The 23,748-nt window shown below is 50.0% G+C and overlaps 1 protein-coding gene across 1 annotated transcript in view; it reads right to left on the reverse strand.

The window, feature by feature from the left end:
• LOC111153770 (POU class 2 homeobox 3) overlaps nucleotides 1-23,748 on the reverse strand; it is a 75,873-nt gene that overhangs the window by 20,312 nt on the left and 31,813 nt on the right. The window lies entirely within an intron of this gene.

A 23,748-nucleotide genomic window follows, 5' to 3' on the forward strand; every position in this document is an offset into this window, starting at 1 on the left:
ATCCAGTCAGGAGAACATGGAGCAGGGAGCTAGACCCTACTTCCAAGTCCTAACCTGGAGTTTAGCTCACTAGGTAACCTCCAACCATCTTTTAGCCTGTAGGAGACTCACTTTCTCCCATCTGTTATGACTCTAGATGATCTTTCTCTCTTCCAGTCTTAAGACGAAATTACAAGTTCTAGTTCCCCGGGGCATCGGGCAGACTTGTCTGGCCCAGGTTGCTGTGACGTTCTTAGGTAAAGCGCACCTACACAGCACCAACAAGCCAGGGTTACACCAAATTTGGTAAGAGGGGGCTTCTTTCAGGGACCATCTGTCCAAATCCCTCCTCTCTTCTCTCACCTAAAGAGACCTGTTCTGGAGCCTTGGAAGCAGAGAGGAGGAAGGGAAAGCAACCGGAAGTAGCGCAGTGAGGGGCAGAGAGTTGAGACTTTCTGAAAAACTCTGAAGGCATGGCCACGCAGGAGGGATTTCCAAGACAGCTCCCATCCCTACCCCCAGTGCCCCTCAGCTCTTCCCACCCACGCTTGGCATCTCCATCTAAGAAGCTCTGGTGTCCTAGTTCTTCCCCTAGAAATTAGAGTTTTCACATCCTAGATTCCAGGGAAACATTTGTTAGCAGGTTTAAAAAAGCTAGGAATAGATGATAAGACCACTTATTTAAAACCACCACCAACCACCACCGCCACCCTTAAGATTGGCTCGAAGAGATTTTACTGAAGCAAAGCCTTTGGGGGCCGGCCTCCCCTCCCTGCATCTCCCTTCTAGAGCCCTCTCCCACCCCCCAGCACATCCCTCATCTCAGCGGGGAGGGGGTGTGGAGGAGGGGTGAGGATAGGTGAGGCAGGATGGAGGAAGGGGGACAGAGGGAGAACACTGAGCATTGGAGCCAAAGCCACGCCCGTGGAACCACCTGGGGCGGCTTGGCATGGTGCCAGCTCCGAGGCAAGTGGCAGGGTTCCTTTATAGACTCGTTATGTGCAATGGAGATAAGAAGGTGCAGCTATGACAGAGCTCGAAAACATGTGCTTTGCCTCCAACCTGTGTGCTATCTGTTAGAATCAGTGCCAGGTCTTCCTGCAACACTTAATTTCAGAAACCAGCGCCATCATAAAAGAAAATGCACCCTTTCATCTGCTTCCTGGATCACTTGCCCTCCAAACTCTTTTAGGGGCACGGCCGACCTCCCAGTTCTGAAAATGAAGCGGCTGATAGCAGAAATTCCCTTTGGGTGTTCATCTGGGGCGTCCTGACAATCACCCCCCACCTCAACGCCCCAACTCGTGTGTCATTCTCCTGACTTTCTGTTTCACCAACATTTTTCTTCTTTCATTTTTCATACTTCATTAGCCTTTGGGTGTGAGCTGCTGACAGTAACCCCCAAAGAGAAGAGTCCTACGCAAACCAAATCCAGAGACACTAAAGGAGATTTCCTTTTTCGAGGACAAGTTCTAAAACCTCTGTTCTGGTAGGTGGCTGTCGGAAGGGGAGGAAGGGAGGAAAGGCGCATTCAGAGCTCTTCTAGACTTCAGCACACTCTGACAATTCTCTAAGAGTCCACAGGCTGAGAAACTCCGAAATTAAGGAACAAAAGCCCTTCCCAAATCAAAAAATCCCTTTCACTGCTGTTGAATGGAAAAGATTGGAGCCTTTCCAGGCAACTGGGTGTTGGCTGTGGATCTGGATGGTGAGATAGAGAGGCTTCTGTTGGAATCCCATTGACTTCTAATGTGAGAACCTGAGGCAAATTGGGTGAAAATCCAATTTCTCCCTTACTTGTGAAAACCCAACAAAACCCACAGCCTGCCTGGAATCGGGAAGACTGTCTCCAGGGTCCCTTTGGTGGTTCTTCTCACGTCAATGAAATCTCTCTCCAGGCCCTGCTCGGAACGGGCTAATCCCATGGGAGGACATGGGCCGCCACAGAGGACCTCATCCTGTCCCGGCCACTGACCATCCTGTCCACGTATTAGATGAGGTTTGTTAGTTCGGGATTTTCTCCGCCCACTGCGCGGTGCACAAGTATTACCCTGAGTCTTGGGCTGTTGACCAGGGAGGTAAAAAGTCATCACATGTGATTAACTTTTCTAAGCCCAGTGAACTCCCTGACATCACCTGCTTGAGAAAGCAGTAGCCTCCTTCTGGGAGGAGAGAGCCCCTCTAAGGAGCTGGAAGCCTTCAGACATTCCTACTTGGTTTCTCCTCCCAGCTGGGCAGGGGTATAGGGACGAGTATTTACCTTCCCATCTCATGGAGGCCCAGAGAGCTTCAGAGATGGTTATAAAGTTACATAACAAGACACTGGCAAAAGGCCCTTAAGGGAATGATCCTCTGACTCTCTCCTGGTGCTCTTTCTACAAAACAGTGCGGCAGACATCCCAGGGAGAGGAGACAGCACGGACTGTGGGTGATGGCAAGGGTAGTGTTCTGGCCCAGACAACCCCGCGCCTCCTTATGAACCATCTGTTTTGGGGTCATGTGATGGGGCAAGGGGGTGCTGGGGTACCCCTCCCTAGCCCCTCCCATGACAGTTTCACATGGTTCTCTCTGGGGGAAACAGCCCAACGCTAATGAACAGATCACTGGCGATGCAGACGATCAAAGCTGTTGTCTTGGTTGCATAACTCGTTTGTGGAGAGTGTTTCATAAACATTTCACAAGAAGGAGAATTTCAAAGCGTGAACATCTCCCAACCTGCCTTCAATTACAGGCAAGACTTTTTTTTTTTTTCTTTATCCCCCCCTTCTACACTTCTCCCGAGCAGTAAGGAAGAGTTTCTGTTTTGTAACTGATGTATAAAGGGTTGGCAGCGCACACGTTGCTCATGAAAATATCCTAAGAATATATTTCAAGTGGTGGAAGGGGGCAGGCAGGTAACTCATCTCTGTGAACAAGGCTTAGATTCCCCCAGGAGATGTTGGCTGTATCTTCGCTTGGGAGACTCTCCTCTTTCCGTAGTTCTTGGTTGTTCCCTGGGAGTCCAGGACTCCTGCCTCTTCAGAGGCCTCTGGGAAGAGCCTGGGGAGATGGCCTCGCCCATTCCCTGGTCTCTAGTCAGACCTACAACAGACCGGCCTAGATGCACCTTTGCCCATGGACACTGGGATCTTCTTCCTGACCGCATCAAACTTCTAGACAAAGGCAGAGAAGAGACAGGGACCCTTGAATAAACTAATAGCTTCTTAGGAAGCCCGGGCCACTTGGAGTTGCCACCTCCTGGAAAGAAACTTTTCAAAGACACATCCTTGTTTTCCTGGCTTGCGCCTACTCTAGAAATGCAACCAGCTTATCAGTCATGTTAGTTAATGTTTTGGCTTCAGTTCTTAAGACCTAGCATGGCTAGTGCTGACACATGTGTGAAAAACCCCATCATTTTAAACCCATAAAAGTTTTCTTCTCCCTCTGGCACATAAGTCCATGCATTCAAGTTTAATAACTCTGGGAAGGGGCTGTGCCCTCGCCAAGGACGCATCCTCACTAATGCTCCTTGGTGCCTAGGACTTGAGCAACTTTGTATGGCATTCCTTCGGTGCCCTCCTGAGATGCCTGTGGCCTTCCCTTCTCGTGGTTTGACAGGAACTCTCTTTTTTGACCCTGATCCCCTTTGAATCAGACTGTTCTTGTTCTCCCAGGACACCTGGTGGAGAAGAGCCCAGAGCTACTACGGTCTAGGGAGGAGTTCCACAGAATGGTTGACTTGCCCACACAGAGAGCAGCGCTGCCCTCAAATAAATGGAAGTGCGGGAGGCAGGAGGTACAGTGTGGGGAGAAATGTTGGGCAGGGTTTCTGAATCAAACCCTGAAAATGGTTCCTGAGCTCAGTGGCCATTCTTGGGAGGCGTCTGGAGAGTGAATATAATTTGCCATGACACTCAGATCTTTGGTGTATACCTGGGCTGCCCATCATGGACAGATTTTGCTGTCCTTCCCAAGACAGGGGATGACTTAAAAAAAAAAAAAAAAAAAAGAACATCCAGAGAACAAGCACCAGGCCCAGGGTCAACCACACGTCCTGCCTTGGGGTTCCATCCCTGATTCTGATTGCATGATCTAATATTCAGTGATTTTGTTCCATTCTCTAGGCCTAGACTGTTTCTCCACAAAAGGAGGGGAAAAGGCTAGATGGAATCTACTTAAGAAATTCACAATATATAATAGAGAGTGGGAGCACACTTGGGAGCATAAAGTATGCTTGTCACCATACCCATTATACAGGTGGAAAGATTGAGGCTTGGAGCCATTAAGAAATTTGCTTAAAGTCACACTAGGATACCATAGTGTGGATAATAAAGCTGAGATTTCAACCCAAGTTGACTCCACGGTTCTCCATAAACCTGACACTCAACTGTGTGTGATGGGTTCCTAGAATCATGGACCCTCCAAGGCAGCGTCATGCAGACCATGCCAGGGGTGAGGCAGACACTCAGCAAGTGTTGTTGATTCCCTTCCCCATTAGAACCGGAGGGAGGGGTGCCTCTGTGGCTCAGTCAGTTAAACATCTGCTTCTGGCTCAGGTCATGATCCTGGAGTCCTGGAATCGAGTCCCACATCAGGCTCCCTGCTCAGTAGGGGTCTGCTTCTCCCTCTGTCCCCCACCCTGCTCCTCCCCCACCCCTTCCCCCTGCTTGTGCGCTCGCTCTCTCTTTCTCACTCTCTATAATAAATAAAATCTTAAAGAAAAAAAAAAAAAAAGAACTGGAAGGAACTATACCTATCACCTGGTCCAGACAGTTCATTTTACAGCTATGATTCTTGAAGCCCAGAGAGGGGAAATATAAGGTGCTCGGGGCAACACAGCTAGAGTTGTGGGCAAGCCAGTTCCCATCAGGACAGGTCTCCTAACTTCCCACTCAGTAATCAGTCCATTCCATGGCACGATGGCACGGTCCTCGCCTGCCCTGGCTCCTGTCATGTTAGTCAGCAATAACCTTAATCCCACTATTCTAATGACATTTCATCAAAAGAAAACATGCCCCCACCCCCAGGTTCTCAGGGTGAGGTTTACGTCCAGATAAAGCACACGTCTACTAAATACAAACATACTTGGCTTGGGAACCGGCATTCTGTATTTCCTTAACATGTAGGAATTCACTCCAGGGGCTAGATATTTGCTCTTTTCCTCCCCGCTCCCTCATGATGAGGAAGATAAGTGGGGAGGGGAAAGAAAAGGTCCAGGCTGGCCATGAAATCCCTATCCCAGTGAATATTTTACTCTGAGTTCCAAAGGAAAGTAACGTAAGGAAGGGCAGATGTCCTGCTTGTCCTGGACACACATGCGCATGCGTGCACACGCACACACAAGCACACACACATAGCACCAGCTTGTGGTTGCAAAGCACTCTACAGATTAGTTCCAAGAACTTCAGCTCCAGAAAGAGAGAACATAATATTTTTTTTAGCACTTTAGAGATTAAAAAGCACTTTTAAATATATCGCTTATTCTTCATGATATTTCAATGATGGAAAATAACCTTATCAAACGTTTTTCGAGATGCAGACACAGTTAGGAGAACACACATAACGTACCCACTGTCAGACTGGCAGGAAGAGCAGAGCCGGACTCTCTACTTGGGTCGTTCACTTCCAGACCCTCCCCCTCATCTGTCTGTACTGTTCTGTGAGGCAACCCTTTTGGGTTTCCCCCAACGCCAGACTTACCTACCCAGAATGTGCCTGTGGATCCCTGCCTCCTCTGTGTGTCACGTTGTTTTCACACGTGGGGCATGGTTGGTGTAAACATTTCCACGAGGGGAGCCTGGGACTTCTCCATGTATGTGGGGTCTCCACAGTTACTGAAAGTAACACTTACCACAAGTCTGAATGGGATTCTCTTTGGCATTTCCTGGGAATGCCTGGCACAGGGAAGCCTGCCTCTGAGAGTCGGAGCCTTGGTTATCTATGAAAGTAAGTGCTTTTCCCTGATAATTTTCATCTTTGAGAACTGTCTTCTAGCAAGGCTGAGATCCTTGTCTTTTATACTCCTGTGGCACCCCCAAATAAAGTGAGGTACCTCCAACACTAGGTCTGCTCCAATAGCAGTGGAGTAAGCTGGTCTCCTATGTGGCATGCTTGAAACACAGGTTTCCTCTCCCATAAAGGTCCTCTTCCCAGTTCAGGGGACAAGCATTTAGTATGCGCCTACTGTATACTCCAGGGAACTAGCAGCACAAAGATGAACAGGGGCCTCCCAGGTGAATTAGGAGACAGCTCGCAGGAAGGAAGCAGCTATTATGCAATGCTCGTGCAATCAGAAGCGCGCACAGTGGTTGTGTGGAGAGGCTGTCACTCACCGTGGCAGGGCAGAGCATGGCTAGAGAGAAAGGCCAATGAGGTAAGGAAGGCCCCACAGAAGGAAAGTTCTTCTGGGCAGCTCTGAATGGTGAAGGGGGCTCACCAGGAGAAGGCAAAGAAGGGCAGGCCAGTGGGAAAAGCTTGCCCAGAGTTGCAGAGGGCGAGAGTGACAGGCAGTTCAGCAGCTGCTGCGCGGGATTGGGGAGAGGGAGGCGGGGGCAGGCAGCCCGGGCTCCTGGAAGGCCTTGCGCCCTGCAGAGGAATTCAGACTGGACTCTGGGGGCAAAGTGTAACTGGAATCGAGGGGAATAGCACAGAGAGACTGTCTTTGGCTCCGTCGTGCCAGCAGTGGTATGGAACGTGGGTTGGAAGAGGCCACAACGGAAGCAGGGCAACTGGTAAAAAGGTGTAGAGTGCAACCATCCCAGTGAGAACCAGTGAGGAGGAGCCCAAGGCCACGACCGCAGGACCACAGCAGAGGAGAGATCTGCCGACAGAAAATAGACTTCTACCCCTGAAGCTTATCCTTCATAACAAAGGATGGTCTATTTCGGGAATTTCCTGGTGGCTGCCTGCGGGACCAGGAGAGCCAACCCAGACACCAGTCTGAAAGGCCACGGTCAACCCCGCTGCTGGATGATGGGCTGGAGGGCCCCTGGGGTTCCAGAAAGCGTGTGCTTGTGAGGTCACACAGTTCTACAATGTTTAATTTTCAAAAGCTAATTACTGATTTCAAATGAGAAGAAAAAGAAGATTAGAAAACAGGAAGCATTCCAAATGTCATGTATCTGTGTTGAACTTCTTAGTTTACGAGGTGTTAAAGTTTGTTGTAGAGTTTCTTCTTTTGCCTGGGGAAAGGGAACACTTGAGAGGTTTCAGGGCATGTGATGACAACGCGCACACACACACACACACACACACACACACACACACACGCGGATATTCCCGTGTGTGCCTGTGTGTTTAGCAATAAGTAATAACCCAGATCCTTCCCTTCTTGCATCTTGAGTCATGTCTACCAGCAGGCACCGCCTGGGATGTGGCCTTCTGACCTCCCTTAGAGCTTTCCACGATGTTCTTTGTTTTACAAAGCACTTTCAAACGCACAATTTGGGTTGATTTTCAGCATATTCTCACGAGATTGAAAAGGCGGGTGCTGTTATTCCCATTCTACAGCTGAGGGAAACGAAGTTGAAGAAAGGTAAAAGATTTATCCCAAGTGCATGGCTGGCTAGCAGGAGAACTAGGATCTGAACCCAAGTCTTCCGATCTAAAATCCAGCACCCGTTCCGAATCCTGAACGTTCCTCACCCGCCTCCCACATACGCAGATGTTCAGTCCCAAAATCTATCCCCTTGCAGCTCCAAAGACTTATATTTCAGTTCGGGATAGATATTGATTGATTTCATTATGAATAGAGATCTTGCGAAAGGTGATATAAACGTCTCTACTTTCCCTTGAAGAGTACCTAAAAGATAATTTAATGAATGACTCAAGTCATAATTGTGAACTCCTTTTAAAAGCGATCATGCCCTCAGGGGGACAAAGTGTTTGGTTTCTGCTGGCTGAGGCACTAAACAGCCCCCAGTAGCCCCCAATAGTTTTTCGGGGGTTTTTTGGTGGTTGCTGTTTTTTGTTTTTGTTTTTGTTTTTTGTGGGTGGGTTTTTTCGTTTTTGGTTTTTGGCTTTTTTGCAACTCTCCTTTTTAAACTCCTTTCTCGCACCAGGTTTTTATCTGCTACTGTTGGTATGTTTGGTTCTAGCAGCCCGTATTCCAGCTCAAATTTGCAGCTTTTATTTGCTGAGGGCTGGAAAAAACCAGATCATTAAGCTCATTACAACTGTTTCGAAAATAAAAATTTCAGGCTCTGAGAAAGGGCTTGGTTTGCTCCCTTCTTATCCTAAGCTTAGTGGGGTCCTAAATAGGTAAGGCTTCCTGCTCTCTGGATAAGAAAGCCACATGGTAGCTCTATGGAGCTCCCCTTAACATCGGGCTCACCCTTTGGTTCAAATTTTATTGAGTACATATCTATCTTGTTACCCTTATTAACCTGGAATAGGGCCCCAGGGAAAATGGTTGGCTGAACCCCACAATCAGTAGTATAAGCTATATTCTCTAAGGTTGGAGAGCAGTTACGAAATTTGTTATAAAAAGTTTGAGGGATGGGGCACCTGGGTGGTTCAGTGGGTTAAGCCTCTGCCTTCAGCTCAGGTCATGATCCCAGAGTCCTGGGATTGAGCCCTGCATTGGGCTCTCTGCTCAGCAGGGAGCCTGCTTCCTCCCCTCTCTCCCTGCCTGCCTCTCTGCCTGCTTGTGATCTCTGTCTGCCAAATAAATAAATAAAATCTTAAAAAAAAAAAAAGATAGATGATTAGGGAATCCTTTGATTCATGTTCCCTCAAACTGTTTCCCTGCCTAGGAAAGAGAAATAATTTCTGATTCTTACCCAGGTCTCAAGAACTTGGGCTAAATGTCTATGCAATATAGACAAGGTAGGTGTTCCTTGCTTTTGCACCCCCAAACAACACGAAGATAATGATGGGGCACATTCATTACCGGGAGACCGGTCCTGCTTGTTCTGGTCTGCTCAGCAGAGCATGATACCTGTTACTCAGTAGGTGCGCATTAGATCCGTGGGGGCATTAATGCAGAAATGCTTCCGACAATCCTAGAATACAGGACACTGGGTCTCAGAGAAGTCAGATGCCCTCCCAAAGGCCCTACAACCAGAAGTGGCAGAGGCGGAATAATGAACCCAGGCCTGACTGGATCCAGAATCTACCTTCTTTCCACCATATCACGCAGCCTTAAAAAGCCACGCCAAAGTAGGCTGATTTCCTTTCCCATAGGGTTCCTTGAAATGAGGGCCAGGCGAATGCCATAGTTACTTTTTGTAAGCATGTGTACAGGGATACATGTATACAGGCATGCCTGTATTACCCCTGGAGGTCAAGATCGGGTCATATGGTGGAGACAGGACTAATTAACAAATCACTGTCATCCGGGAGGGACGTCTCCCACGGCATGCCATAGGACTCTGTGCGTGGTCCTGTCTTGCTAAGAATGTGATCCGTAAATCGGATGAAGCTGAAGCTTACAGCCTTCATAAATGTCCATATGAGGGGCAGGCAGTAGCACTACCTGGTCCTTGGCCCCAAGAGATCAAGATTAAAAAAAAAAGAAGAAGAAGAAAAAAGCGTGAAGCTACGGAAGGATGGGAAGAAAGTAATCAGATAAAAACGTAGGAGCAAATAGAAGAAGTCTTTACTTAGAATATGAAAATTAGCTGTACAAGTTGAGACAACAGTTAATATTAAAAATACTGGAGAGACATTAATGAATTCTAAGAGCAGGTAAGTTGACAGTGTGATACTATTATCTTTTAAAACAATCTGTAGGCTAGGCGCTCCTAACGGAAACAGAGGATCGAGGGTGGTTCCCCTGTTTGACCGTGTAAGTTCCATGAAGACGGGCCAGCTACAGCCTTGTCTGTGCTTAACACAGGGCATAACACAGAGTACCTGCTCAGTAAAAGTTTGTTGAATGAGGAAATGGATGAGCGAATGAACAAGGGACCCCACTGTGCTCTGGCCTATAACCAGATGTCATCTGACAATTGAATGTGGCACACCTGTGGATATTACGCTTAAAGAGGGTGATCAGTACAGCAAAATATATGCATATGCAAAGAAAGGCATCAAGGCACATAGGAGTTCAAAGAGGTCATGAGAGTTCTGTTAAAAAAAATCCTTAAAACGGCCTACTGTCCATTGATAGGATAATAAAAAATGAAAATTACACTGGAACCATAGATTGTTATGTGGTCATTAACAAAAATCAGATAACGATATGTATTGCCATGAAACAATCTATAAATCCCATCTTTAAGTTGAAGAAGAAAGTTTCAGAAGAATATACACAGTATAATTTATACTTGTATATGGACACGTATTTGCATTTTTTAAAAACCCACAAGCATTTCTACATTCCCATCTGCACCCATGTCCCTGCAAGCACAGAAAGAGAAGTCTTCCAGACGTATCCGCACCACACCGGGAGCAGGAGTTACTTTTGGGAAGAGGGCTGAGATGGGACAGCGATCAAAAGTCTTCCTTTTTATCTCTATTTTTAATTTTTTTTTTTTTTTTTTTTTTGCAACCAGAAGGTATTCCTGTATTATGTGTATCATTGCTTTCAGAAAGAAACCTGATGTGTGGAATCATTTGGGTACTTGCGGATATCTGCCTGTCAAGGGCAAGATTTTGGGGTGATAGCTCTTCTCAAATATTAAACTGTTGTCAGGTAAAGTGGAAGGACTAAAGGCCTGGAGCTAAGACAAGCAGAGTGACAACTCCAGAGCTGGTGACCACGGGGGAGGTTGACTGGGGTCTAACAGGAGAAAAAAATGGCCTAACAGTGCCATCCTCTCAACCCTGGAGTGGGCTGCACTTTGGGTAGTGGGGCCGAAATCCCTGAGTGAGCTTTGGCAGACATGGGGTGAAGGGCCATCTAACAGGGGTGTGAAAGCATTTCATTACATACAATTAATACTTTAACACCAAAAAAAAAAAAAAAAAGAGCAAAATCTCAGATGGTAAAAACAGAATATATTGAGCTTTATAAAAATTTGCTCCATTTTCTCCTTTTAACATGTCACTAAAACAAAGCTAAGCCATAAGATGTTTTATCATGGATAAGTAAGTGTCTTGACATACAAGGTAGAAGGGAGGAAGAAGAAAAAGTCTTTGGGGCAGGGGGGATGGTTAGCCATCTGGGGAGCCGTTCCGGGAACAGGGCACTTCTGACCTATGGGACCTTCGGCTCTCAGACTCCGTGTATCTTTGACTCACTCTGGGGTTAGAGGATCGCCCCAAATTTGCTGATGAAAAATAGTCACAGTGCTCTCAGGTGTCACTGGATAACCCAGCCCCCACATTTCCAAGAACCGGCCAGGAGAGGGCAGTCCCAGGAGAGCCTCATTCCCCCAAGGAGCATTTGTTAAGGGGCCCCGCTCTGGTTTGGGCTCAGTGGCTTGGTGCTGAAGCCCAACCTCCGAGTTTAAAACACTGGGCCTCAGCCAAGGGCTCCGGGGGCCCAGCAAGCAAGCAGCGTTAGGAAATATTCATCCGGGAGTGGAGAGAGCCCATGACATGACTCTATTCGCAAAATCCCAACAAGCTCCCCTTCCTGGGGAAAGGGGTGAGTTTGGGGGGCTCACTTGCTGAGGAAAAGATGACAGGGAGCAGGGCAGCAGGAAGAAGAGAAGGCCCTGAAAAAGCAGAGAGATGAGGGTTCATGGCACCCAGGACGGAGGGATGGGTGGCGAGGCAGACCGGTTCACACCGGCTATCCCTCAATCTGTTTATTTAGGAAACACTTGCTGAATGTCCACTCTGCCAGGCACTGCTCTACTGTAATAAATAAAATGCAGAGCCTTTCCTCAAGTAGTTCACGGTCTAGTCCGGGAGGCAGACCCACTCACAGTAGGAGCCTGTTGAGATACAGAAGTTGGAGGGGGTGTCCCCGGGGGGTTGCCTGGAGAGGGAGACATTTGAGCTGGGTGTGGAAAGGTGAATGAAAGCCTGATGGTGGGGGGAGAGGCAGGGGGAGAGGGTGTGTATGTGGGAGAGAGTGGTGGTAAACGTTGGTGCCAGAGCTCGCTCCAAACAGAGTCAGGATGTCTGTAATTCTCGTCCCTCTCTACCTTCAGTACACCTCCATCCCCTCAAAAAGGATTCTCCTTGATTCTCTGAAGCACCCAGTACTTAGATGTCTTTGGGATCGGGGAGAGAGGGGACCTGACAACCTCTTGGGAAGCTGGACTCTCAGATCCTCTTCCCTCCGAGGCCTGCCTGAGTGTTCCCAGACAATGCTAGACCCTTGTTGGGTTGCCCGATCCTGGGCAAAGGCCGACCCCTGGGTCCTCCTGCTGTTCCCACTTTGCTTTATACCAAAAAAGTGTCCGTCCCTCCTGGGCCCCTGGGCAAGGCCACACTCTGGGAAGTGCCCTGCTAGCCAGGAATCTGCCCTCGGTGCTGCCAAGCTGAGTGCAAAGGGGAAGCACCGAGCCCTCAGAAAGGAAGTTTGCTCTGGTTCATGTCAGAGAGGAAGAGACCTTGCCTTTGGGCAGCTGCATTGTCTCCCCATGCAGGCAGAGTGCTATTAACCTGTTCTGGCCTGCTGGCTCTTGTGCTAGCAACTCCTCTCTTTGAGGGTCCCAACCCAAAGCTAGGGGGCACAGAAGCACCCCACCCCTGCCCGCTGCGCAAATCCACGTTTACCCCCAGTGACCGGGTGTCCAAATCTTTCCAGGCTTCATTTACAGGCTACGCAAGTGGTCTACGAAACCTACTTCCCAGTCCTCAGAGGAGCCCACCCAGAGAGATGGGGTCAAGTTGAAACATTGTTTCTGTTAGGATCACATACCGTCTCTGAGAGATGTCACCAGGGTGGGGGTGGGGGGCGCAAATTAACATATAACTCACTTTAAGCAAATAAATCCTACAGATGACCTTTGGTTCTAACGAACTGTAAAAAGGCATTTTTCATTATTTGAAAAGATTCAGTCTAGGGGCGCCCGGGGTGGATCCGTCTGTTAAGTGTCTGACTTTGGCTCAGGTCGTGATCTTAGGGTCCTGGGATTGAGTCCCATGTAGGGCTCTGCGCTCAGTGGGGAGTCTGCTTCTCCCTCTCCCTCTTTCACCCTGCTCATTCTCTCTCTCTCTCTCAAATAAATAAATACAGTCTTTAAGTTAAAAAAAGAAAAAAAAATTCAGTCTAGTATTCCTTTAAATAGCAGGCTCTCTTGGTGAAGAAAAGTAAGATTTAGTTTACAAAACTTGGACTTAGTGCATATCAGGAACCTCCCTCTTAGGTTTAGTGAGATAGTGAGACAGGCCTGTGTTTACCTGGCAGAGACAAAGTCTGGCATATTTTTCTTTTTTCTTTTAAGATTTTATTTATTTATTTGACAGACAGAGATCACAAGTAGGCAGAGAGGCAGGCAGAGAGAGAGAGGGGGGAAGCAGGCTCCCCACTGAGCAGAGAGGCCCATGCAGGGCTCGATCCTAGGACCCTGGGATCATGACCTGAGCTGAAGGCAGAGGCTTAACCCACTGAACCACCCAGGCGCCCCTCTGGCATATTTTTCTTATATTGCTCTAGTAACAGGCTGAGTCAGATCCCAGGGCACAGAGAAGAACCTCAGAGGGAGGCCAGTGGTTGGGGGAAACGGAACAGAACTGCCATCTGGAAAAAGGTGAAACCCAGGCCTCCAGGCCAGTGTTACAGCGACAACACCAATTTACTCATTTACTGTGTCCCAGATACTTTCCATTCAAAAATCTCATTGAAACCTCCTCCTAACAATGCTCTAAGATTCCTGCTATCATTTCCTCCCATTTTACAGAGGCGAAACTGAGGCAGAGAGCGAAGTGACCAGATGACACAGGGCCAGTTGGTAGAGCCAAGATTCGAATCCAGGTCTGTGGGAAGCCAGAGCTGGACCTCTGACCAGCACACGGTCATCTGTGAGCCTCAAACCAGGGACAACCCTGCATCAGTCCATACCAGCAAAATCTGAGCACCAGCCCTGGGGAGGAGCAGCCAAGAAACAAAAGCGAAACAGGATGTAAACCAAGGATCCTTGGGGGTTGCGAGCTAAGGGGATTTTAGTAGCCACACAGGGCAGAGGGAGGGGAGTCCTGACACTTGCTGTGATCGCAAGCAGTGGAGGTCCGGGGGGCTACGGGAGCGGTGGGGGCAGCTGCGATGAGCAGAACGAGCTGGGTTTGGAGACAGCAGACCGGCACTGAGCACAGTGCCTGTTTGCAAGGAGATGCTGAATCAAGGTAAGCTTCAGGAAGACGCCCTGGCTTGACCACCTACCTACAAGTCCCTTGACCATTTTAGGGAACTGAACAGCTACATAGATAGGAGCAGCTCCTGAGCCCCAGGAGCAGCCTCCAAAGCCATTCTTGGGGCTGGAACCAGGAGAAGGAAGTTGGAGATGGAGAAAGTGTATTTTCAGCTGCAGCTGGGAGTCTGGGAGAGGTAATTTCTTGGTTACTAGAGCTGCCTTGACAGCCCTGTGACTCGGGGGTAGAGAGAAAGCCAGGTCCCACCCCTACCCTGCAGGCACATACCCAGGCAAACACTCCTCTCCCTGTACCCTTCTCACGCACAGGCCTAGGGAGGGGGTGCTTCTCGTGGGCCAGGGGAACCCTCTGGGTGGGAACCCTTCTTCACCCCACCCTTTACCTGGCACCCTTCCCTGAGCCAGCAGATGCTATCTCTGCCATCCTAGCTGGCAAGCCGTGGCCATGAGAGGTCTGCAGAAGCTGGGATGAGTGAGAAGGCTCTGGAAATGTGGAAAAGTACTGTACGGGTGTCAAACGAGGGGCTCTGGGTTATGTGAGGTCATCTCTCACCCGCAGGAGCGCCCTCTCGCTCACTCGCTCTCGCAGCAGGGTACAGACAGACAGACCTATTGTGTATCTGAGCCCCACCTTGGGTAACTTACTTAACCTCTGACTTATAGTTTCCCCAGCTATCTAATGGGAATAATAATGCTCACCTCACCGGGCTGTCGTAAGAATTAAGTAAGAGTGAACAAGATACAACTCTATGTAAAGTGCCCAACACATTCCATCATCCTCCGTTTGAATCCTGCTCTAAGCAAGTCCCTTGACCTTTCGGAAACTCAGTTTCTCCATCTGTAAAATGAAGAGCAGAAAAGCTACTGCCCTGGGTTGGGCTGACAGGTTTAAATGAGCTACTACTTATGAAGGACTCAACCAGTGGGGCTATGAAGCCGAGGACTCAGACGTATTGGCTTCTTCTGCAACTGGGGCCAAATCCGGCTTCCCTTTCAATATGGTTGCTCCAAAAATACTCCGACATGAGAGGGGGAGGGGCTGGCCCTTCAGCAGAGTCTGCATGCACTAAAGGCAGCTCACTGAGATCCCAAGGGAAGTCCTTCTCCGTATCCCTGCAGAATCAGAGGGTTCAGATGCTGGCCTCGTCACCCCGCTGCTCTCCATCCCACACCTGTGCAGAGAGAAACAGCCCATCTCTATGCCCCCATCCAGCCAGTGCCCGGGCCAGGGCCCCAGAGGGGCTTTGCGCTGGTGTTGGCGCCATCGGGTAACCTGGAGCGTACAAGGGACAGGCCTCCTGAGAATCCACAGCCGCTCCGATCTGCTCCTGGCCACCCTGCTCTCAACAAGACTCGGTCCATCCAATACAGGGTCCGATGCCCGGGGCCACAAATGTGAAAACAGCTGCACGTGAGGCCAGAGAGAGCCAAGTGTGGCTGGCAAAGGAAGACAAATTCCCACCTCTCCAAAAACAAAGACACTTATCAAGGCTTCCCACCCAAGCTTGGGGTTGGGGGAAAGGGGCTCAGTTTGAGAGCTCAGGGAACTCAGAAAAGAATTGCCATTCTAGTAGCATCTGCAGCTCATCTAAACTGGTGCAAGCCCAGCTCCGCAGCCACACAGGGAGAGAAGAGGACGAGAAAATTATGGGTTCTCGTGCATCAGAAAGTAATAGGAGCTAATGTTTATGGGTCGATTACCGTATGTCAGAAACTATTTGGAGTTATAAATCTCAGCCGTAATTACTCCTTACGACATGCCTAGGAAGGAGACACTCTCACTGCTCTCGGCTTCGAATGAGGAATAGGAGGCCCAGTACAATCGGCTCAGCCCCGCTGTCTGATGCCCCCCCCAAGACAAGACGGGCCGTGGGGGGGCAAGGCTGGGCCATCTGGAGACCGGCGGTCCTGTCTTTCAACTCGCTTCTGGATGGCGTGATTGTGGGAAAATTCCTTAACTACTCAGCACCTCGGTTTCCTTATCTCTAAACCTGGAATGATCCCATCTGCCTTACAGGGTTGCCAAAAGTATTAAATGGAAAAAGGGATATTTGGCACTATGATAATAGCTAATAATGGATTTTGTACTCGGTGCCTGCACACGGGCAGGATCTAGTAAATACAATTATTCTTGTATTATCTTGACGACAGTGGGGAAATCCCTCTGGAGAAAGGAATTGAATCTTACCCATCACCTCCTGCCTGCAGATTAATTCTGTGGTCCAACAATCTAAGCCATTCAACGAGCCCAGTTTATCCCCTGACATGGCCCTTGTCCCGACATATTTAGGAATTTCTCAGACCTGCCTCTCTCACGGGATAGCAAGTCCGTTCTCTGAGGGCAAAGGCTGGGTGTGTTCTTTCTGGGGTGTCTCCTGCCCGGGGTGGGGAGCCTCTGTTTTCCACCACCTTGGATCTCTCTGTGGAAGGACCACAGCCACGGGTAAACCTTGCTCTCCTGGTGGAAGCGACCTGTCTCCCCAGTGGGTCCACTGTCCTCACTGGGGATGACGGCCAACCTGGAAATCGTTTTCTGAAACCTGTGGGGTGGCTCTTCTGGCTACTGGGGAGGCTCAATTTGCATTTACTGGACGGAAGGCAGGCACTCTAGACCCGCTGCAATGCAGAAGGGGACTGAACGAGAAGCACTTACGCTCCAGGCAACTTTCATTCAACTTCCAAATGCCTCGTCGGATATGTGTGTCAGGGAGCAGCCTGCCTCTAATCCTGAAAGCCTAGTACCCAGTTTATTTTTTTTTTATATGAGTACCAAGTATCTTTTGTATACTTTTAATAGGCACTGGCTTTTTTCTGGGGATGCCATTTTTGGTGTGAATTGAGGAAAGATTTTTATCTTAGGAGAGTTAACATTTTGGAAAATCATGGCTTTTGAGCTGCCAATAGAACATACCATTACCAGTCTGTATTTGTGTCTGTTGCCTGGGTACTAGCCTGCTACTAGCCCGTTGAACCTTCCCGGGGAGTACACCCAAGGATTTGCTTGCTGAAATAGCTATTATTTGATTTTAAATTTTTTTTTCTCCTTCTTTTATTCGGATCAGAGCATCCCTGTGGATGTTTACTTGTGTTTTCTATAAATTCCATTCTAGGAGATTCAGGGGGCTTTCTAGAATCCTCGTTCCAAGGGACATTGGGTCTGATAAGGCTGAGAACCACAGTTTTAGAAGGAAGTGGGTGTGTGGGGGTTGGTCCCTTCTGGTCCCTCTGTTCAGACCTGCCTGTTGGCTAGCAGGGGACTTTAAGGTCTGTCCTCCCCCAGATCTACCTGTGCCTCGTGGCTGAATTTAATCCTGAAATAAGGTCTTTGGAAGACCACTGTGGCCCTGAATCAAAATCACATCCCCAACACAGTTCTGTCAGGCTCCTGTATCTGATTTTCAATTACTTTGGCACCTCAGAGGGGGAAAAATGAAGGATGTTATGTCTCAACACTTGAGGTTGGGGAAAATGCAGTTTGCTGGCTTCTCATCTTCTTCTGTCTCTTAGCCTGCCCCCGCACCCCCGTAATCCCGTCTCCACTTGGAAGCATGGAACCAGAAGCTGAGTACCCTGCAGAGAGAAACAAGACTGAGAGGATTGACAGCCTTGCCATCCTTAATCCCCACCCCCTGACTCCGAGGTCCTGCAGGGGGATCTCAGAGCTCCCCCACCACCCCAGCTCATCACCCTGACCCCTGCCTGGCAACGTGTGCCTGCTCGGCTCTCTGAGACTTGCAAAACCAGCCCCACTGGCATTAATATTCCAGTGCCGGGGACTTCCCTTGCCTCCGCTGCATTTTCTTCCCCACTGGCTGGGAGCTCCTGTGGACAGGACCCATGTTCTAGTCCCTCTGACTCCTTACTAGCCAGGGAAGTAAGGGTCCGTGGTATGAAATTGTCGAACTTGGTCAATCACTTCCTCCCCTTGCTGCCTGGGGCTTGGCAGCTCTGGTGTCGGCTCTCCCGAGGCTGCTCCCTGAACACCCAGGGGAGAGTGCTGACTGTGCCGTCCCGGCGGACCCTCCCCTGCCAGCCTGAGAGCCTGGTCTGGTCTGGCCTGGCCTGCATTCCCCTCGTGGGTCCCCCTGGAGAAGCCTCTCCATCATTCTGGACCCTCAGAGGCTCCTAATTCCCTTAGGCTGAATTTTGTTGATTTTAGAGAATTTTAGAGAAGACGCCCCACTGAGCCGATTAAATACTACAAATCAACACGTACTGGAAGCAGCCAGAGAACCCTGGTGGTTCACATTCCAGAAAGAAGGAAAATCCCACCTAACATAAAGCTTAAAATGCTACGTGGGGGCACGTGGGGGCAACTGCTCCCGGCTAGCTGGCATGGCAGGCAAGGGGCGTTCATCTATTCGTGCAGGTGAGCTGAGAAAGCCGTCAAGCCTAGGACGAAGAGAAAACCTCCAGCCACTGATTCTCAGCTTTGGTGGCAGGAAGCTAAGGGACCAGGACACCTGCCAACTTGCGTCCGATATCCTTCTGGCCTCAGAGAACTCTAGCATCCAGCAAGATGGCACTCAACAACACACATGGAAACATTGCTCTGATCTGTCCGGCAGAAACTCGTGGCCCGTGGGGAGCAAGGAGTCACCAGAACAGCACAGCATGAGGCTTCCCAAGGGTACCCCTGTCCCTGTGGACTCTCCAAGCCCCTGGAAGCCAATTCTACCTTCCAGCGTCCTTCTGAAAGTAACTGTTGGTCCAAAGAGTGGGCAATGGTGACGGAGAGCTGTCCCCTGGGCTTCTAAACCACCAACAGGGCACCCAGCCCTGCTACCCTCTCAGATGAGTCCTGCTGCTCTCCTAGGCTACACCCTCCAGTGGGTCTGCCCTCTGTCCACATTCTCTCTTTTCTGTCTCCTATGCTGACGGCATTTCCTAACCCGCCACAGGCTCACACCCACCGAGGTCTCCCTCATCTTCCAAAGCCTTCCTCACACACTGTCTCCACTTTAGGCCAACACCCCACCCGTTTGTCCCCACATGAGCACGTCTCTGTCATTTCCGTAACTCCGGCTCGCCCCCCACCCGCAGCAATCTGGCATCTGCTCTTAGCACAGACACCACGATGAGAACCGTGTTCAGGCTTCGGGCTCTACAACCCCTTTGCAGTCCTCCACGCTGTGGCTCTCCCCAGTGCTATGAAGATCTCTCCTTTGTGGGTGTGGCTCTCCTCCCCGTCCCTTTGACCAATCTTCCTTGTTCATCTCGTCTATAGGCACCCACTCCTCAGCCCGTCCCACATGTGATTCTTCTGCAGGTCTTCCCAGGGTCCCCATCCCCTTCTGCACACCATCTCCAGGGGGCCTCCCTCCCTCCCACTACTTCAGTTAACACGATTCAGTGGTGACTCCCTGGTACGCATCCTGACCTCTTCCCTGGGCCCCAGATCCCAGTTTCTCTCTGTGTTACTGGTACCTATAGCCCGTTCTCTGCCTTCAGCTCCTCCTATCATCTGGACATACTTGTTCTACCTCCTGATCTCCTGAGCTCTGCTTGCAGTCCCTCTAATGCTTAGCACCCCAAGCTAGAAATCTAAGAATTATGCTGGACCCTTCCTTTGACATCTAGTCCAAGCTGTTGCCAAAATCCTCTTGACTGTCTATCAGAGACCGTCTCTCTCTCTCTCTCAAATCTGGGTCTCTCCATGCATACTGACACGGTCATAAAAATAGCAAATACTTACACAGTTTACATGTTCTAGACACTTACCTAAAAGGCACACACACTCTCATTTGACTTTTGCAACAGCTCTGTGAGATAGGTACCATTATTCTCCCCATTTTCCAGATGAGGAGATTGAGGAACATAGAAGGTGAGGAATTTTCCCAAGGCCACACAGCCATAATTCCAGCCCAGGCGGTCTGACTCTGTGTTCACGTGCTTGACCTCTTTGCTCTAATCCTTCTCCTGAGGTTTGCCCACTTCTTCCTACCACAACAGCATTCCATCAGGCCTCTCCTTCATCCTTCCTTCCCCTCTCACCCACACCCCCTCTAATGCCCTTCCATTAAATGAAACTAGTCATGCTGGAAGACACCTAGTGGCTCCCTACTGCCCACAGGAGAAAATTCCTTGCTGTGCGTTCAAAGTTCTTTACAACTTGGCCCAACCCACAACTCTGGCTTCACCTGGCTCATCTCCCCCCGTGTTCATCCTCTCACACTTCCCCTGAAGCCATGCCCTCTCTCAAGTGAGCCCTCACGGGCTCCTATGCCTGGAATATTCTTGCCACCCTTCTCTGCCAGTCAAATTCCTTACTCCTCCCCTGGCCCCCAGTTCAGACACCATCTCTTTGGTGATGATCCTCAGAGATCCAGGAGCCCAGCTCTACTGGTCTCTCACGGAATTCACTGCACAGTTTTGTAACGTATCTTCTTACTCCTGACACCCCCTACCCAAAGCTTCAGAATGACTAAATATTCAAAGAATGAACGATGGGCCCCATGGCCAGCCTGCTGGGTTCTGCCTCTGCCCCTACATTTCAAATGGTTCTTTTCACTGGATCACACAAAATCATAAAGACTGGAAAGATATCATGGGATATATTTCCTTCCCCCCACAGTCTCCCACTCAGGGTGAAAAAAATGGTTGGATAGTCTCTCCCCTATTTCTCTTCAGAGAAACAAATGAAAGGAGAGTGGGAGTCAAGCCACCCAGTCAGACTAGGGCATGGAAGAAATAAGGGGACATAACAGACAGACTGAGAGATCTCCTCACGCAAACATCTTCACTGTATGTGAGAGGAAACTGAGGCCCGGGAAGATGAAGAGGTTTGTCTAAGGGCAATGACTAGGGAGAGGTAGAGAAACGTGTTGGCACCAGGACATCCGCCTTCCCAGCCAGGGATCTGGTCTTATCCTGTTGCCTCCCCACTTGCTCATCCTTCCAGGGGCAGCAGGCAGCACTGCCTCTGGGTCCCTGGGTCTTCCCACAATTCTCCACACAGGCTCAGGCTGCTTTCCCGGGACCAGGAAGTGAACAGGCTCAGTTCGAAAAACTTCCTGATGAGCCAGCGTCCCTTGCTCATGCAACTGTAGGACTGTCTGGCCAGGACCTGGTTGCAACTCCCAGTTGCACCAACTGGCTTGAGGCTTCCCAGCCGGGGCTTCACTGAGGGCAGCAGCTCATCCTTTGCTCTCGGCATCTGCCAACCCCTTCTTTGTACCATACCAGGCTGCTCCTACACAACCACCCTTTCTTCCCTTCCCCACACCCTCTGCCTCCCATTTCCTCCCAGTTAGTCACAGTGAGGTCACGCTCAGCCTCTGGCTCCCAGGCCTCTCCCTGAGGATGGCGTGTGTGCTGGGAGAGGAGAGCGGAGAGAATGTAGAGGAGGATGCAGCAGGGCATCATGGGAAAGATGGGCTCTGGCGTCCAAGAGATGTGGGTTCGCGTCCTAGCTCTGCCTGTTGGCCAATCATGTGACCTTCGGCACATTAGTTAATCTCCCAAACCCTTTGCCAAAAAAAAAGGTGGGGCTGCCTGGGAGGCCCCTCCTCGCCTGTCCAATGGGGATACTAACCCATGGTTTAGAGCGAGAATTTGATGAGATAAAGTGCCCAAAGCCCCTTGCACAGAGCATGGCAGACAGCGAACGTTGGTTTACTTCCCTCCTGGTGAAGTGTGGAGGTATGACCATCAATGCAGTGGCTTGAGAGATCCTGGGGGCCTCCCCATAGGTCTGCAGGGGGGCTGGAATGAATGTGAAGCTGTGGGTGTCCGTGTCGGATGGCACTGAGGGACAGAGTGACAGGTACCAGGGAGGAGCCTTGGGGGGGGCATGGAGGTGTACACGTGTGAACGGAGGAGCGCTCTGGCATAAGAGTATAAAGCAGTGTGACCCAGCTGAGCCTCTTTCTCCAAAATTCCCCTGTTCTTGAAAGGAGAGATCTGTCATGTCTGTTCTTGTCAGTAATGAGAAATCCAAAAAGCCTTTCCAGGGGAGGGAGGAGGGAATAACCCATCCCATGCTAAGTGAAGCAAACTCAAGTGAGACCCACTCCTGGCAGAAGCCAGCACACTTTCTCCTGCCTGTTGGAGAAACCACACCCCAAAAGATATTCAAAGGGCCAGGGGCCTCTCTGGAGGCTGCCTAGGGCCAGGGGGGCTGCCCCCAGCCTTGTCCCAAGCACAGAGGTTTCTCAAGCTTCCAAAAGATCACATGGGCAGTTCAACCCACCGGGCCTGTGGAGCAGGCCACCTCCGGCCTGGGCTGGTGTGGTCACATCTCGGTGTGGAATGAACTCCTCCCCGTGCATCCTCTCCTAAGGGCCTGGGACACTGAGGGGGTGGGGGTGGGGGTCCCAGGCTTCCATCTTGCCTTCTCAGAGTGGAAATCACAGTGCATAGGACCCATCCCAGCCTGCTTAGGGCTCTCCTTCAGGATCCCAGAATCCTTGGGAATCTCCTCCATCCTCCCGCCATGAAAGCAAACCTGGCAAAACTATCCCTGAGAGAAGACTCTGTCTCATATGCAAAGACCGTGGCTGAGAAGCTGATTCTACTGTCTTTTTCCCTTGGTGGCTCTTCCGGTGTTTCATAAACCAAGTTGGCGGCACGTCCTTCCTCGTAGCTACGTCTGAAACTTCTCTCTGTTTCAGGCCTTGCGTACAGAGAGAGTCATTGACCTCCACTTGTCAGCCAACTTCCACAGTGAACAAAATGCAGAAAGGGCCTGCCTGAGAGGTTCTGGCTTTGGACTCCAGATTATTGTTCTCTCTGACCACGAAGGATAGACCCAGAAAGTACCTAGCCCTTTAGGAAACGTTAGTAGTGACTTCGAATCCCTGTGTAGATAAAGGAGTCTGATCTCCGGTCCCACCTCAGACTGTCACCTAAACTTGGACGCAAAATATCAGAGCAAGAAGGAAACTATGATTCTCCAATGCCCCCCCCACATTGGATTTTCTGTCCTCCCACCACACTCTTCTCTGCCCGACAGAGTCCTGCTCACCCTTTCGAGCTAAATTCAAATATTACCTCCTCCATGAAGCCTACACTGATCTCCCAGGGAGAATGAACTCTTTCCACTTCTGTTGGACACCATGCTTTCTACACACCTCTAGCAAAGCAGGGATGCCAGTGTAATATGATTATTCCCTGAGGAGTCTCTTTCCTTCCCTCTCCCTCTCCTTCCCTCTCTCTCTCCCTCTCCCCATGCTAAGCTCCTCCAGGGAAGAGATCATGTCTTAATTTTCTTTATATTCCCACACCTGGCATAGTACACATGCCCTACCCACCTTGGCGAAATTTAGGAAATCGATTAAATTTTCAGCTGAGAAAACTCAGACCACCTTCGCTTTCCTCCCCCCAACATACCCTCCCACATCTGCTCTGGCACCACGCCCTGTCCGAGCCCTCTCCCTCAGTTTCCCTCCAGCCCCTGATCTCAAGGGGAAATCCTCTACCTCTGCTCCATCCTTCCTTTCACATCCGTCCATCTCACACCCTGTCCAACACCACCTGCCTCCACCCGAAGCCCTCCCAGACTAACTCGAACCCCACACAACTCGGTTTTCTTCAAAGATGCCAAGCTTGTGTCTGCACTGACCGCCCCCCCCCCCCCCCC

Source organism: Enhydra lutris, unplaced genomic scaffold (assembly GCF_002288905.1).
Source record: "Enhydra lutris kenyoni isolate GAN:26980312 unplaced genomic scaffold, ASM228890v2 scaffoldscaffold34, whole genome shotgun sequence".
NCBI lineage: Eukaryota > Metazoa > Chordata > Mammalia > Carnivora > Mustelidae > Enhydra > Enhydra lutris.